Here is a 16,936-nt window from a genome sequence, read left to right as displayed (position 1 = left end):
AAATATATCTCATATAGTCCTACATTTCTTATTTCATGAATGTAGATGGCCTCATTACTTGAATTGCCATAGGCAGAAAGAATCATCCAAGTCTAAAAGTACCTTTTAAATACTTTAATTATTCTTGAGAATAATTTGAATATTTTGATGAGTTTTCTCAAAACTATTATTGAGGAAATAATGATAATAAAAAATCAGAGTATATAATTATATTCAAGGAAACTCAGAAATTAGTTCCAGAACTTAATTTCTTAATTTATAGTCTCAAGATGGGTCCTTTTCAATAACTATAGTTGTCTTGACTGAAAAAAGTTTAAGGTAGATAAAGAACAAACTGTACTGGAAAGGGAAAGAATGGAATTTGTAAGTAAACTCTTGAATATATCAGGAAGCCATACTGTTTGGAGCACAGGAAAGTTATATTAAATTATTCACATTCTGGCAATGATGCAACTACACTGGAATGTTTGAAAGAGGCAACTTGTAAAATATAGAATTGTAATTATGGAGTAAATAAAATTCTAAATTTCTGGTGAGTCATAATAGAATTCCATGTGCCATTGTTTTTCCTTAATTGTAGGCAATTATTTTGAAGACTGGGGAGCACAATCATGATTTTCATCATTCTGCAACAAATTGCTTAAGAAATCTTTGTTTAAACTTTTGCCATGATGAAATAATAGAAAAGTGTGAGGCTATTTAGCTAGGATTCTTTTGGGTAAAGAGAAAAAGTGATTCAGCATTTTGTTAATGATTTATATTTCCTATAACTTTTCAATTGCAGTGACTGGAAAAAAATGATTGTCCTTCAGCCTCAAATTTTGCTTGCAAATAACTACAAATATGTTCTTAGCATTCATTTCTTTACTAGCACTTATTACCCCAATTAAGCCAGGAGAGAGAATCAACATCCTTTCCTTGTCCAAAAAACAAGTACTTATCTGGTGTAATTAAAATAGCAGTAGTAGTAACAGTAATGATAATGACTAGGTTAATTTGGTAAAGACTGAAGTAATTAGAGGCTATGTGTGGGTGTTTGGATGGGGAATAGGGAATAAAGGGGAACAAGACTTCCTTTTTAGGCCCACATCCCATAAAGATTTATGGGAGTCAGTCTTCCAAAGCAAACAAAGAAACTAAACTGCTTGGGAAAAGACCCCTATAAAGACTGCTGCTTAAAAGAAAAGAAAAACAAACAAAAATAACCTTTACTAACCTCAAAATATTTGTCATAAAGATTTTTATGTGCACTCATATTAAGCAATCTCCCACTTTACTCTGAGGAAAGATTGAAAGAAATATGAGATGTATCTTTCAGTTAGAGCCATCCAAACATCTTCATGCTTAAATAATGCTCTGAAAATGTGTTTTCACAGGTTTATGTCGGAAGAATTTTTCTTGAGAGAAAAGTTTATTTCAAGGAGAAGTATGCTTTTCATTTTATTTCTAGGCTCACTATGTGATTTTTTTTCCATAGAGAAAAACTAACATAAAAGACAACTTTCTTCCAAAGAGTGTGATGTGAGTGAGGCAGTCCCCATCTCCAAGAAATGAAAATTGCTTAGCTAAAGTAGTAAAAAAATTATCTGGGTATGGAAATTATTAGACAATATATTATTATTTTTACATTAAAAGTATTTCTAAATAAGGTAACACATCTCTTTTTGAGGCAATTATCTCTATTATAAGCCATATCACTAAATTGAACTTCTATCCTCTGCAACTTTTATCAATGTGTGCAGTTAAACAACAATAAATATGTCCTCAAAACACAAACTCACATCCATCATTATCTCAAAATAAATATTGTAAAATCAGTGCTTTATTGAGGATGTCAGCAAAGTGAAGTATGTGTTAATGATAAGATAACATAAGTGTGAGCAGGGGACAGAGCACTGGCTCTGAAGACAGACAATCTGGGTTCAAATCCTTTCCCTGATGGATATGGCTTTACATGATCTAGCCATTTAATTTTCCTGGGCCTCAGTTCCCTGGTGTATTAAATGAAGCTGGGGAACAAATGGATTTGGAGATCCCTTTAAGTTCCAGATATATAAAACTATAAAATGATTTATTCTTAATGAAGGATAATATTCACCAATTATGTGACAATTATCTATTCTTAATTTTGAGGTTTTCTGGTGTTACTTTCTATTTATATGAGACTTTGCCATTTGCAAAGCTCTTTCTTATTTCATTTTCAAATTAGAGCCAAGAATAATGACACAACTGAACAGTAATATTGGATGAGTTCCTAATAATGGAGAGATGGGAAAGGTAGGTATCATTCTCTGAATTTTACAAATGAAGAATCTGAGTCTCAAAGAAGTTAAGTGAATTACCCAAGTCACAAGTTACAATGAAATTGAGTGGTAAGACTAATATTTCTAAGTCGTCTTTTTATTTTTTTTCTAGAGTTCTCTTTGTTACACTATAATGCTCCTCTAAAAAAGTCCCTATTCAGATTGATCAAGGGTATGACTTTTTATGGATGACTGAAAACCAGGGGCAGGTTGGTTATCATAAATATGCTGAATGCAATAATAGAAACCAAAAAAAAATTAGTGGGTCAGTCCAATGGATGAAATATAGTAATTTGAAATTTAATTAATATAAATGTTGTCATCATTTAGATGAATGGATTTCAAGGTAGAATGTATCTCAGATATTGTCTGGTTGTCATTTTCATTTAATAGATGTGGAAATGAAGAATCAAAGAAGTTTCATGATTTGAGCACAGGTCATAATCAAAAGGTTGTTTAATATGAAATACAGTGTTTTTGCCTCAGTTCCATAAAATTGTATGGCCTTGGACAAGCCATCTTCCATATCTCAGTCTCAGTTTCCTTAGCTATAAAATGAGGATAATATTGTATGCTTCACAAGGTTTTTCTAAGGATTCAAAAAATAAATGTATGTAGTAATTTGGTTTGTAAACTTCTGAATGTAATATAAACTTTTACTTAACCTTTTTGGTGTATCACTCTTGATATAATGTAGCGACCCGCTATTTTGTACCATATGTATTTATATTTCCTTTGATTCATCTGCTGTTTTTGTTCTTTATCAGTCATGTTATAGTACCATGGTTTACAGTGATATTAAGAATGCATCAGAGTTAGATTTTTGTTGCTGTTGTTTTCTTTCTTTTTAAGCAGTAAGCAGTTAGACATAAAATGTATTAACAGAATTTCCCAAATCCACCCTAGTTTGATACCTTATTCTGGATTTCTGAGAATAAAAAGAACTACATAGAGAGACAATTCCCCCCAAAAAGTATCAGAATGCCTGTTTGAGTTCATCTTGAGCAAATTGTGTACTAGGATGTCACTTTTCTTCTTATATAACAAAAGATTAGATTAGAAAATTTCAAAAGTTTCTCCTATCTCTTTTTATTTTCAAAACATATGCATGCATACTTTTTCAACATTGACTCTTACATAGTCTTGTCTTTCCAAATTTTCCCTCTTTTCCCCATCCCCTCCCCTAGATAGCAAGCAATCCAATGTATGTTATACATGTTAAAATATATGTTAAATCCAATATGTGTGAGCATATTAGTACAATGCTCTTGTTGCACAAGAAAAAATAAGATACAAAGAAAGAAAATAAGTAAGAAAGCAAAATGCAAGCAAGCAACATCAGAAACAGTGAGAAAGTTATGTTGTGATCCACATTCAGTTCTCACAGTCCTCTCTCTGGCTGAAAATGGCTCACTTCATCACAGATGGCCTCAATCATCTCATTTTTGGAACAAATCACATCAATCCAAAGAATTGATCATCATATTATATTCTTGTTGTCATGTACAATGATCTTCTGATTTTATGTTCATTTCACTTTGCATCAGGTAATGTAAGTCTCTTCAAGCCTCTGTAAAATCATCTTCCTAATTGTTTCTTATAGAACAATAATATTCCATAACATTCATATACTATAATTTATTCAGCCATTCTCCAGTTGATGGGCATCCACTCAGTGGCCAATTTCTTCTTACTGTGAAAAGGACTGCCATAGACATTTTTGCACATGTGGATCCTTTTCCCTCCCTTAAGGTCTATTTGGAATACAGTCCCATAAAAACACTGCTGCATCAAAGGGTATCCACAGTTTGATAACTTTTTGAGCACAGTTCCAAATTGCTCTACAGAATGACAGGATCCATTCACAATTCCACCAACAATGTATTAGTGTCCCAGTTTTCCCACATCCCCTCCAACATTTGTCATAAACTTTTCCTGTCATATTAGCTGATCAAAGAATTGTGTGGTGTTATCTCAGAGTTCTCTTAATTTGCATTTCTTTGATTAATAGGGATGTAGAAACAAAATTAATGCAAACAAGATTAGAAGGGAATTAACAAATTGGGAAAATATTTTTACAGTTAAAGGTTCTGATAAAGGCCACATTTCCAAAATATATAGAGAATGGACTCTAATTATAAGAAATCAAACCATTCTCCAATTGATAAATGGTCAAAGGATATGAACAGACAATTTTCAGATGATGAAATTGAAATTATTTCCACTCATATGAAAGAGTGTTCCAAATAACTATTGATCAGAGAAATGCAAATAAAAACAACTCTGAGATACCCACTACACACCTGTCAGATTGGCTAAGATGATAGGAAAAAATAATGTTGTCATTCTTCCCACATTATTTTTACCTTCTGAATCCAATTCTTCCTGTGCAACAAGAAATTAGGTTCTGCACACATATATTCTATCTGCACACTATAACATATTAACATGTATGGGACTGCCTGTCATCTAGGGGAAGAGGTAGAGGGAAGGAGGGGAAAATTCAGAACAGAAGTGAGTACAAGGGATAATGTTGTAAAAAATTACCCATGCATATGTACTACCAAAAATTATAATTATAAAATTAATTAAAAATAGTGATGTAGAGCATCCTTTCATATGATTAAAAATGGTTTTAATTTCTTCATCTGAAAACTGTTCATATCCTTTGATTATTTGTCAATTGGAGAATGGCTTGAATTCTTATAAATTTTAATCAATCCTCTATGTATTTTAGAAAGGAATTTTCCCAGCAGTTTTTGTCAAATAGTAAATTTTTATTCCAAAAGCTAAGATCTTTGGGTTTGCCAAACACTAGATTGCTATAGTTTATGAATCATTTTGTCCTGCTATCCTACCCGATTTCACTGATCAACTACTCTATTTCTTACTCACTACCAAATAGTTTTGATGACTACTGCTTTATAATATAGTTTTAGGTCTGAAAAGCTAGGACACCTTCGTTGGCATTTTTTTTACATTAATTCTCTTGAAATTCTTGACCTTTTTATCTTCCAGATGGACTTTGTTGTTATTTTTTTTTTTTCTAGGTCTGTAAAATATATCTGCGGGAGTTTGATTGGTATGCAACTAAATAAGTAGATTAATTTAAGTAAGTATTGTCATGTTTTATTATATTTGCTTGGCTGATCCATGGGAGCACTTGATATTTTCCAACAGATTAGATCTGACTTTATTTTTGGAAAGTGTTTGTAGTTGTGTTCATATAGTTCCTGAATTTCTCTTGGCAAAAAATATTCCCGAATATTTTATATTATCAATAGTTATTTCTTTTTGTATCTCTTACTGGATTTTGGGGGCTCTTTCAGGAGATGATTGATAAATTCTTTCCATGCTTCTTTCACCTTTTGACTCAAACACATCAAGGCAGTTTTCCCTTATGATTTCCTGTAACATAATGTCTAGGTTCTTTTTTTTTTTATCATGGCTTTCGGAAATTCCAATAATCCTTAGATTGTCTCTTTTAGATCTATTTTAGGTCAGTTGTTTTTCCTAGGAGGTTTTTCATATTTTCTTCTATTTTTTTTTGTTGTTGTTTACCTGATTCTTGAGGTCTGATTGAGTCATTCAATTCCATTTGTTCAATTCTAATTTTTAATGTATTCTTTTCTTCAGTTACCTTTTTTTTTTTAGTGCCTTTTGTATTTGGCCAATTTAATTGTTTTGTTCATTGCATTTTTTTCCATTTCACAAATTTTGCTTTTTATCAAATTGGTATATTTTCATATATATATATATTTTTTTTTAAGATGTCATATGCTTTTTCCATTTCATCAAGTCCATTTTGCATGGAGTCATATGTTTTTCCCATCTCTTCTTGCAAATATTTCATTTCTATTTCCCATTTTTCTTTTAATTCTCTTTTAAGATCTTTTATGAAATCTTCCAAGAATTCCTTGTGGAATGGGGACCAACTCATATTTCCCTTTAGACTTTCATCAGGAGTTGATATGCTTTTAGAAAGCTCAGGATTTGAAGTCTGTTCTTTTTTCTCTCCATAAAAGCTGTCTGTGGTGAGAGTTCTTCTTCTTTTTTTTGCTTAATTTTAAAGACTTTTGGTATGTTCTTAACAAAAATGAGCAACAGCTGCTTTAGTTTGCCCTGGGACAGTTCTTCTGATTGACTTCCAGGGGTAGGACTCAGTGGTTTACAATTTGCTTTTTTGTAGCAAATCTGCAAAACCACATGCTTGCAACCAGGGCAGAGTAGCCTAAGAGTATCACAGAAAATTTACAGGTGCAAGAATACTGCAACACTCTGACTTCCTGCCCTAGCTGCTTCCCTTGATTTTTCTGTGCTATGGTTTGGGCTGTGCAGACTGTCCCCCTACCTGTTTGAAACACACGTGTTCTAAAGTTCTTCCAAGGTATCTTTTTCAGGAAATGTGGTATACTCCAAGTATTTGTGGGTTCTTTGACTCCAAAACCAGTTTAGATGCTTAATCTACTGTTGGTTTGAGAGAAGGTCAGGGGAAGTCATAGCAAGTTGTGTCTGCTCTTCACCCTCGTGGCTCCTATTTCTACAAGCTCTTAATCAAAAACCGCTATTAATTAATGGGGTAACTGAAGGACTGATGGTATCTTTGCATATTGTAATCTTGGCAGTATGCATTTAATCCATTTTGTTTTCCTAGTGCATATAGATAAATCCATTATATTTTATATTTGGTAATTTGGTACCACAAATTTAATGTCTTATATATTCTTATTTAAATCTCTCAACTCCAGTAATTGATGCCTCTTCCTCCAAGTTATCATGATCAGCCCCAACGTTTCTATGTTTATGTACATTTTGTACTGTAGAGTGTCCTTTTGTGCTGTGTACTCTTTCCTCTACATTTTAATAACATTATCTTTTATAGTTTCCTTCTGTCTGTGCGATGACTCGTTTTCAGTCTTTTTGGATGGTTCAACCTTTATGTGCTGTTAACTGTGAATTTGGATTTTTTCTAAGGTTTTGTGCATGAATTTCTTCTTTATTTTTTATTTATTTATTTTTATTTTGAATCTCTTCTTTGTTACAATAGTTACTATTGTTACTCAATAGTTGGTAATCTTTGTTACCAAAATTCTGTTGCTTGGTAATTTCCATAAATTGGGATGCTAACTCTATCCTGAACCCTGTTACCTTTGGGAAAACACATTTTGCTTCAGTTCCTCTTCTTTAAAATAGTACTTGTTAGGTTCTTACTAAGTGCTAATAAGATAATGAGATATTAGGTTCTTACTAAGTGCTAAGTCAGTACTTGACAATTCTCTAGTTCCGGCCTTTCCTGGGGAAGAGCTTGCATGCTTAGGAGGAGCAAGTTCATTGATTGAAGTAATTCTTCTCAGAAGCCCTTGCAATATCCCGCGCCCATTCTCTGGGAGGATAAAGAGGGCAGCTCTGGAGGAAAAAGGGAGTTATTTTCTTTATAAGGACTCATCAATAAAGATTTCCTGCAGTGAAAATCAGCTAGAAGCCTTCCCAATTATAAGATCAGAGTGAAACACAGATGCCCATTATCCCCACTATTTTTCAATATTGTACTAGAATTGCTAGCTATAGCAACAAGAGAAGAAAAAGAAATTGAAGGAATTAGAATAGCCAATGAGGAGACAAAACTATCACTCTCTAGATGATGGCATACTTAGAGAATCAACCAAAAAGCTATTTGAAATAATTAACAAGCTTAACAAAGTTGCAGGATATAAAGTAAATGCACAATAATCATCAGCATTTCTGTATATTACCAACAAAGTCCAGGGACAATAGATAGAAAAAGAAATTCCAGTCGAAAGAATTGTAGACAGTTTAAAATACTTGGGAGTCTATTTGCCAAGATAAACCAGGACCTATGATAAAATATTTCTCACACAAATAAAGTCAAATCTAAACAATGGGAAGAATTACTTCAACCAATGAACTTGCTCCTCCTAAACATGCAAGCTCTTCCCCAGGAAAGGCTGGAACTAGAGAATTGTCAAGTACCAACTTAGCACTTAGTAAGAACCTACTATTTCATTATCTCATTAGCGCTTAGTAAGAACCTTACAACTTGCCTTTTTTCAACATTGTAAGAATCAATTAATCAAAATGGATTTATTGTGGATTTATTATATACCAGATGCTGAATATATTTTAGGGATGTAAGTACAAATGATGGAATGATCTCTACTTGTGAAAACTTACATTCTAATAGAGGAGATAAGCACGAATAAAAATATGTGTAGTATAAAAATAATATTAAATGCAATAATATTGCAAAATAAATGCAAATATACACAAAATAATTAAATATAAGATAGATATATACATCCAGCCTCAGTATCTTTTCTGAATTTTCAATCTCTGATTGCTTGTTGATTATTTAAAATGGGGCATATCTGAAATTGAATTCATTATCCTTACCACCTGACTTCTCTATTTCTGTTAAAGTTACCATACACTTTCCAGAGTCTCAGAGTCGTAATACAGCATTATCTTGTACTTCTTTTTCACCACATATATCCATTCACTTGCCAAATATTTCTTTTTTTCTCTTTTTATTATATCTCTTCCACTCTACCCCTTGTTTTCAATCACACTGCTCCAACCTTAAAATAAACTCTTACCACCCCTAACCTAGAATATAATGAATTTTCTTTCAATTAACTTTCCTACTTTCATGCTAAGTACTTCATACATGCTACTGCCAAAGTCATTTTCCTTAAGTACAGAGGAATTATATTACTCCTTGACTTTACCAATTCCAGTGTTCTCTAGAATAAATTATTAACTATTCTTGTTAGCTATTACATTCTTACACAATATTGCCCAAAACTATCTTTCCAGTTTTGATTGACATTACACATATTCCAAATTCGAGCAATTCAACCAAATTGTCTTGGTTTTTTTTTTTTTTTTGTTGTTGTTGTTAATCACGAGAGTTCATCTCTTGCTACTATACTTTGCATTGTATGCCTTCTATACTTAACAATTACTCCAGTCTTATATCCCCTCTGTATTAAGAATCACCTCAAGCACCATCTTCTGCACTCTTCTGATTTTCCCCGCAGATAATGCTGTCTTCTGAACTACTTTGTATTTAATTACATTGTATAAATTTGCATTTAACAACATTATCTCATGTTGTATATATTTTTATATGTACATCTCCTCCATTAGAATGTATGTTCTTTGCAAGTAGGAATCATTTCATTCTTTGTACTTACATCCCTAAAACATCTTACAGTGCAGTGTCTAGTATATAATACAGTCCATAATAAATATATATTTGATTTATTGTTTCTTATAGTGTTAAAGAAATTTAAGTATTATTTTAAAGAAGGGGAAACTGAGCCAAAATGTTAAGTGTCTTCCCAAAGGTAATAGAGCTTTGACAGTTAGTACCCAAATTCAAGGCTTTTGCTGATAATTTCAGTGCTTCTTCAACTAATAAGATCTTTCTCACCTTTGATAAAAAGCTATTTGCCCTATATGTATAATTATACATATAATTATAATAGCGAAGATTATACATCCTCTAGTTATATGCCCCACTGATGAATATTTCATGGCTCTTTACACATTTAGTATATGTGCCCATTTAAAAATAATCACCTTGAGCACTAGTTTTTTTTTTTTTCCCCTTTTTTGTATACCTCATTTCTTTGGAAATTTATTCTGCACCAAATGAATATACGTTGACTAGTTAGTTGATTTAGCTTTTTCACAATTTACCACATATCTACTAGCATCATTATTTATTTATATAGCCTAAGTATGCACTTATGATAATGATAATATTTAATATGAATCATTATATTTTTAGTCATTTGAAGATACCATTCTGCCAAAGTGAACAGTATTTAGCTACAGGCATGAATACTTGTTATTCAATCATTTCAATTGTGTCTGATTTTTCACGACTTCAATTGGTGTTTTTTATTTGTTTGTTTATTTTGTTTTGTTCTTGTTATTTTTTTGGGGGGAGGGGGCAAAGATACTTCATTCCTAGCTAGCTATCATAAAATTAAGTTAAAACAAGAATGCTGCAGAAGGTGTCAATCTTCCTTGGAAAAGGTTATTCCTCAAACTCCCAATATGAATAAAGTCACAGGTATAGTTAAAAAAAAAATCTACCTATGAGACAATAAATTAATACACTAAGAAATTTAGGTAGGTACTGTGAATTCCTTGTTTTACATCTTGGTTTATGTATGATCTCCTTCTTTATGCATAAATCATGGACTCATTTTGATCTTATCTTAGTCTGTGGTGTTAAATGTGGGTCCATGACTAGTTTCTGCCATACTAATTTCCAGTTTTCCCAGCAGTTTTTGTCAAATAATGAATTCTTATCCCAAAAGTTGGGATCTTTGGGTTTGTCAAACACTAGATTGCTATTTTTATTCACGATCTTGCCCTGTGAACCTAACCTATTCCATTGATCAACTAGTCAATTTATTAACCAATACCAAATGGTTTTGGTGGCTGGTACTTTATATTATAGTTCTAGATCAGGTACAGTTAGGCCACCTTCATTTGATTTTTTTTTTTTTTTTTTCATTTCTTCCCTTGAAATTCTCGACCTTTTGTTTTTCCATATGAATTTTGTTGTTATTTTGTTATTTTTTTCTAGGTCATTAAAATAGTTTCTTGGGAGTCTCTGATTGGCATAGCACTAAATAAATAGATTAGTTTAAGGGAGTATTGTCATATTGATTATATTCGCTCAGCCTATCCAAGAGCACTCAATGTCTTTCCAATTATTTAAATCTGACTTTATTTTTGTGGCAAGTGTTTTGTAATTTTGCTCATATAATTCCTGACTTTCCTTTGGTAGATATATTCCCAAATATTTTATACAATCGACTGTTATTTTCAATGGAATTTCTCTTTGTATCTCTTGCTGTTGGATTGTGTTGGTAATGTATAAAAATGCTGAGGATTTATGTGGATTTATTTTGTATCCTGCAACTTTGCTAAAGTTGTGAATTATTTTTAGCAGAGTCTTTGTGGTTCTCTAAATATACCATCATGTCATCTGCAAAGAGTGATAGTTAGATTTCCTTATTACCTACTCTAATTCCTTGAATTTCTTTCTTGGCTCTTATTGCCAAGACTAGCGTGTCTAGTACAATATTGAATAGTAATGGTGATAGTGGGTAACCTTGTTTCACTCCTGATCTTACTGGGAAAGGTTCCAGTTTATCACCATTACATAGTATGTTTACTGACAGTTTTAAATTTATGCTTCCAATTATTTTAAGGAATAGTCCATTTATTCCTATACACTCAAGTGTTTTTAGTAGGGATGGATGTTGTATTTCATCAAATGCTTTTTCTGCATCTATTTAGATGATCATATGATTTTTGCTAATTTGGTTATTGATATAGTCAATTATGCTAATAGCTCTCCTAATATTTAACCAGCCCTGCATTCCTGGTATAAATCCCACTTGGTTATAGTGTACTATCCTGGGGACGATTTTCTGTAGTCTTTTTGATAATATTTTATTTAAGATTTTAGCATCAATATTCATTAGGGAGATTGGTCTATAATATTCTTTCTCTGTTTTCAGCCTACCTGGTTTAGGTGTCAGTACCATGTCTGTGTCATAAAAAGAATTTGGTAGGACTCCTTCAATCCCTATTTTTTCAAATAGTTTATATAGCATTGGAGTTAGTTGTTTTTTAAATGTTTGGTAGAATTCACATGTAAATCCATCTGGTCCTGAGGATTTTTTCTTAGGGAGTTAGTTAATAGCTTGTTCTGTTTCTTTTTCTGAAATGGGACTATTTGGACTATTTACTTCTTCCTCTGTTAATCTGGGCAAGCTATATTTTTGAAGGTATTCTTCCATTTCATTTAAGTTATCAAATTTATTGGCATAATGTTCAGCAAAGTAGTTCCTAACTATTGTTCTAATTTCCTCTTCATTGGTGGTGAGTTTTCCCTTTTCATTTTTAAGACTAATTATTTGCTTTTCCTCTTTTCCTTTTTTTAATCAGATTTACTAAGGGTTTGTCTATTTCGTTGGTTTTTTCATAGAACCAACTCTTAGTTTTATTAATTAATTCAATAGTATTTTTACTTTCAATTTCATTAATCTCACCTTTTATTTTTGGAATTTCACATTTTGTGTTTGTCTGGGGTTTTTTAATTTGTTCCTTTTCTAGCATTTTTAGTTGTAAGCCCAATTTGTTGACATATTTTTCTATTTTATACAAGTAGGCCTCTGGAGATATAACACTTCCCCTTATTACTGCTTTGGCCACACTTTGGCCCACACTTTTTGATATGATGTCTCATTATTGTCATTTTCTTGGGTGAAGTTATTAATTATGTCTATAATTTGCTGTTTTACCCAATCATTCTTTAGTATAAGATTATTTAGGTTCCGATTATTTTTTGGTCTATTTTCCCTGGCTTTTTACTAAATGTAATTTTCATTGCATTTTGGTCTCAAAAGAATGCATTTACTATTTCTTCCTTACTGCATTTGATTTTGAGGTTTTTATGTTCTAGTATATGAACACCTTTTTTATAGGTTCCATAAATGCTGAGAAGAAAGTGTATTCTTTTCTGTCTCCATTTAGCTTTCTGCAAAGATCAATCATATCAAACTTATGTATTATTCTATTTAGCTCTTTGACTTCTTTCTTATTTATTTTGTGGTTTGATTTATCTAATTCTGAGAGTTCAAGGTTGAGATCTCCCACTATTATAGTTTTGCTGTCTATTTCTTTTTGCAAATCTCTTGATTTCATTTTTAAGAATTTAGATGCTGCACTACTTGGTATGTATATGTTTAATATTGATATTGCTTCATTACCTTTGCTACCTTTTAGCAGAATATAATGAGCTTCCTTATCTCTTTTAATTAGATCACTTTTTGTTTTTGCTTGATCTGAGATGAGGATAGCTATCCAGGCTTTGTTGGCTTCACCTGAAGCATAGTAGATTCTGCTCTACCCTTTTACTTTTAGTTTGAATGCATCACCCTGTTTCAGGTGTGTTTCCTGTAAACAACATGTAATAGGATTCTGGCTTTTAATCCATTCTGCTAACTGCTTCCTCTTTGTGAGGGAGTTTACCCCATTCACATTTATGGTTAGAATGACTAATTCTATATTGCTTGCCATCCTGTTAACCCCTGCTTATGCTTTTCTCCTTTCCTTCCCTCTTACCATCATACACAGTATTAACCTTGTGATCACCACTTGCTTTTCATAGCCCTCCCTTTTTAGTATCCCTCCCCACCTTAAGTTCCTCTTCCTATTTTACCCCTTTTTCTCACAATTTCTGTATTCTCTTCCCATTAGCTTACTCCTTCCCTCTCACTTTTCAATGAAGTGGTAGAAATTTCATCATAAATTGAACATGTCTATTACACACTATGTTCATCCCCCTCCTTTCTTTCTCTCAGATATAATAGGTTACCTTTACCTCTTCATGACATGTAGTACCACCACTTTACCCTTTTTATGATATAATTTCCTTTCCACCTCTAGTTTTTGGACAAATTATACATGTGTTCTTTACATATCTTTATGGCAGAAATATAGTTCTCAAGATTTCTGTTTACCTTTTTAGAAATCTCTTGAGTTCTGTATTTGAAGATCAAACATTTTATGTAGGTCTGGTTTTTTTCATCAAGAATAGATGGAATTCATTCCCTGGAAAAGGATGCTCATTTTTGCTGGGTAAGTTATTCTTGGCTGCATACCAAATTCCTTAGCCTTTCAGAATATCATATTCCAAGCCCTTCATTCCTTTAATGTGGACGCTGCTAGATCCTGGGTTATCCTTACTGTGGCTCCTCTATATATGAATTGATTTTTTCTAGCAGCTTCCAATATTTTTTCATTCATCTGATGGTTCTTGAACTTGGCCACTATATTTCTTGGCGTTTTGATCTTAGGGTCCCTTTCAGTAGGTGATTGGTGAATTTTTGTTGTTGTTGTTGTTTATTTACTTATTTTTTTACAAAAATTTTGTGCATAGGTAATTTTTCAGCATTGACTCTTGCAAAACCTTTTGTTCCAACTTTTTCCCTCCTTCCCCCATCCATTCCCCCAGATGGCAGATTGACGAATACATGTTAAATATGTTAAAGTATAAGTTAAATAAAATATATGTATACATGTCCAAACAATTATCTTGCTGTGCAAAAAGAATCGGACTTTGAAAAAGTGTACAAATAGCCTATGAAGGAAATAAAAAATGTAGGTGGACAAAAATAGCAGGATTGGGAATTCTATGTAGTGGTTCATAGTCAACTCCCAGAGTTCTTTTGCTGAGTGTAGCTGGTACAATTCATTAATGCTCTATTGGAACTGATTTGGTTCATCTCATTGTTGAAGAGGGCCTCATCCATCAAAATTGATCATCATATAGTATTGTTGTTGAAGTATATAATGATCTCCTGGTCCTGCTCATTTCACTCAGGATTAGTTCATGTAAGTCTCTCCAGGCCTTTCTGAAATCATCCTGCTAGTCATTTCTTACAGAATAGTAATATTCTATAATATTTCTATACCACAATTTATTTATCCATTCTCCAATTGATGGGTATCCTCTCAGTTTCCAGTTTCTGGCCATTATAAAGAGGGCTGCAACAAACATTCTTGTATGTACACGTCCATTTCCCTTCTTTAAAATCTCTTTTGAATATAAGTCCAAGTAGAAACACTGCTGGATCTAAGGATATGAACAATTTGATAACTCTTTGAGCATAGTTCCAAACTGCTCTCCAGAATGGCTGGATGTATTCATAATTCCACCAACAATGTATCAGTGTCCCAATTTTCCCATACCCCCTCCAACATTCTGCATTATCTTTCCCTGTCATGCTAGCCAATCTGATAAGTGTGTAGTGGTATCTCAGAGTTGTCTTAATTTGCATTTCCCTGGTTAATAATGATTTGGAATAGCTTTTCATATGGGTAAAATCTTACTCATATTTTTTTATATTTTATTGCCTGATTCATGTCTATAATAATGATTATTTTTGTTATTGTCTGATCATTAGGTATAATGAGTAACTAAAATAATTATTTAAATAATCCATTGGCCACTATTTTCCCTTTCTCAATATGAGGCACTTGAAGGACTATTTCTGACTACAGAGTGGAATCATGATATCATAGCTCTTAATTCTACCAACACATCTGTTTTTCTTATCTCAGAGGTTGACTGAGAAAGGGAACAAAATGATATAATATGCAAGATTCCAGTTCCAGATTATATGATGGAAAGCATACTATTTATCTCCTCAGAATAAATATCTTTCTAATTGTAGTATTGCTCACTTGGCCAAATGGTTCTTTCAGCATATCTCTATACCCTGAATAAATGCACTACCCTAGATGTATTAATTTTTATTGTGGAAAACTTAAACAGGAAGAATTGTTCTTTGTTTTCAGGGAACTATATATATATATATATATATATATATATATCTTTATATATATAGATATATAGATATAGATATAGATATAAATATATCTATCTATCTATCTATCTATCTATATAGATAGATAGATAGATAGATAGATATAGATAGATAGATAAAAAATCCAATTCAATGTCTAGATGAATTTCATTCAATTACATTGTTTGTTGTATTTGGACACAACAAAAAAAAACGATGGCATGGAAAATTTTTTCTGAAAGGTTTAATAATTTGTTTCATTGTGAATAAAGACCACACACATATGTACTAATGACTCACTACATAAATCTATCTCTTCTACTTGATATGAATAGTGGATTTGTCATGTACATGTAATTACTTAAATTTGTACTAATATGTGTAAATTAATTTCTGTTAGAATGTAGACCATTTAAAAACTAAGATCAAATCTTATTTATATTTTTTTTTCTCAATTTGGTACTGAGCACAATGACATTGCATATAATAGACACCCAGTCTATCATATAAGTTGACATTTCAATGGATTATAACTGAAAGCAGGGTTAATTTGATAATTTTTGCTTTTTACAATTGATGCAGGCATGGCAATATGGGAGAATGGAAAATTTTTGTGATTTCCATTTTCTTTCTCTTCTCCCAGATTCTCTGATACATCATTTTTATAAGTCCAGTACTGCATTTCTCTGAAACTCTGAAATTCCAGTGCCCGTTCAAAGATTTGAATGAGATAGCAGAAGAGGACATCAAAATATATCATGAAATGTTAAGAGGGCTATACAGAGTTCTAGTAATCTTGGGAGTAAGAACTCAGAATCCACATGGAACCACTATGTCTATTACAAAATTATCTGAGGGAGATACCTTGGCTGGGTAATCATGAATTTCCCAGTTTAGGAGAAGGCTGAGACATTCTGAGATACAATCCCTGAGGAAATCACCATCAGGGAGGAGGGAGTCAGAAATTAAGTCACAGGTGAAAATATGGGTAAAGGAACTGAAACTGCCAAAAATCTTATGAAGTAAAAAGCAGTTACTTGATCATAAGTAAATAATTCACTAGGGTGAACATAACAACAAAAGGAAATATGTCCTCTAGATCTAGTAAATAAAATCAGACATCTATGAATAAATATTACGAAACAAAGAAAATGATAAAACAAGATGAGACAAAGGACCCTGTGGAATTTGAGGATTACATGAAATTAAACA

This window comes from Sminthopsis crassicaudata, chromosome 1, assembly GCF_048593235.1.
Source record: "Sminthopsis crassicaudata isolate SCR6 chromosome 1, ASM4859323v1, whole genome shotgun sequence".
NCBI classification, from domain to species: Eukaryota; Metazoa; Chordata; class Mammalia; order Dasyuromorphia; family Dasyuridae; genus Sminthopsis; species Sminthopsis crassicaudata.
Note: the sequence above shows the minus strand (reverse complement) of the source record.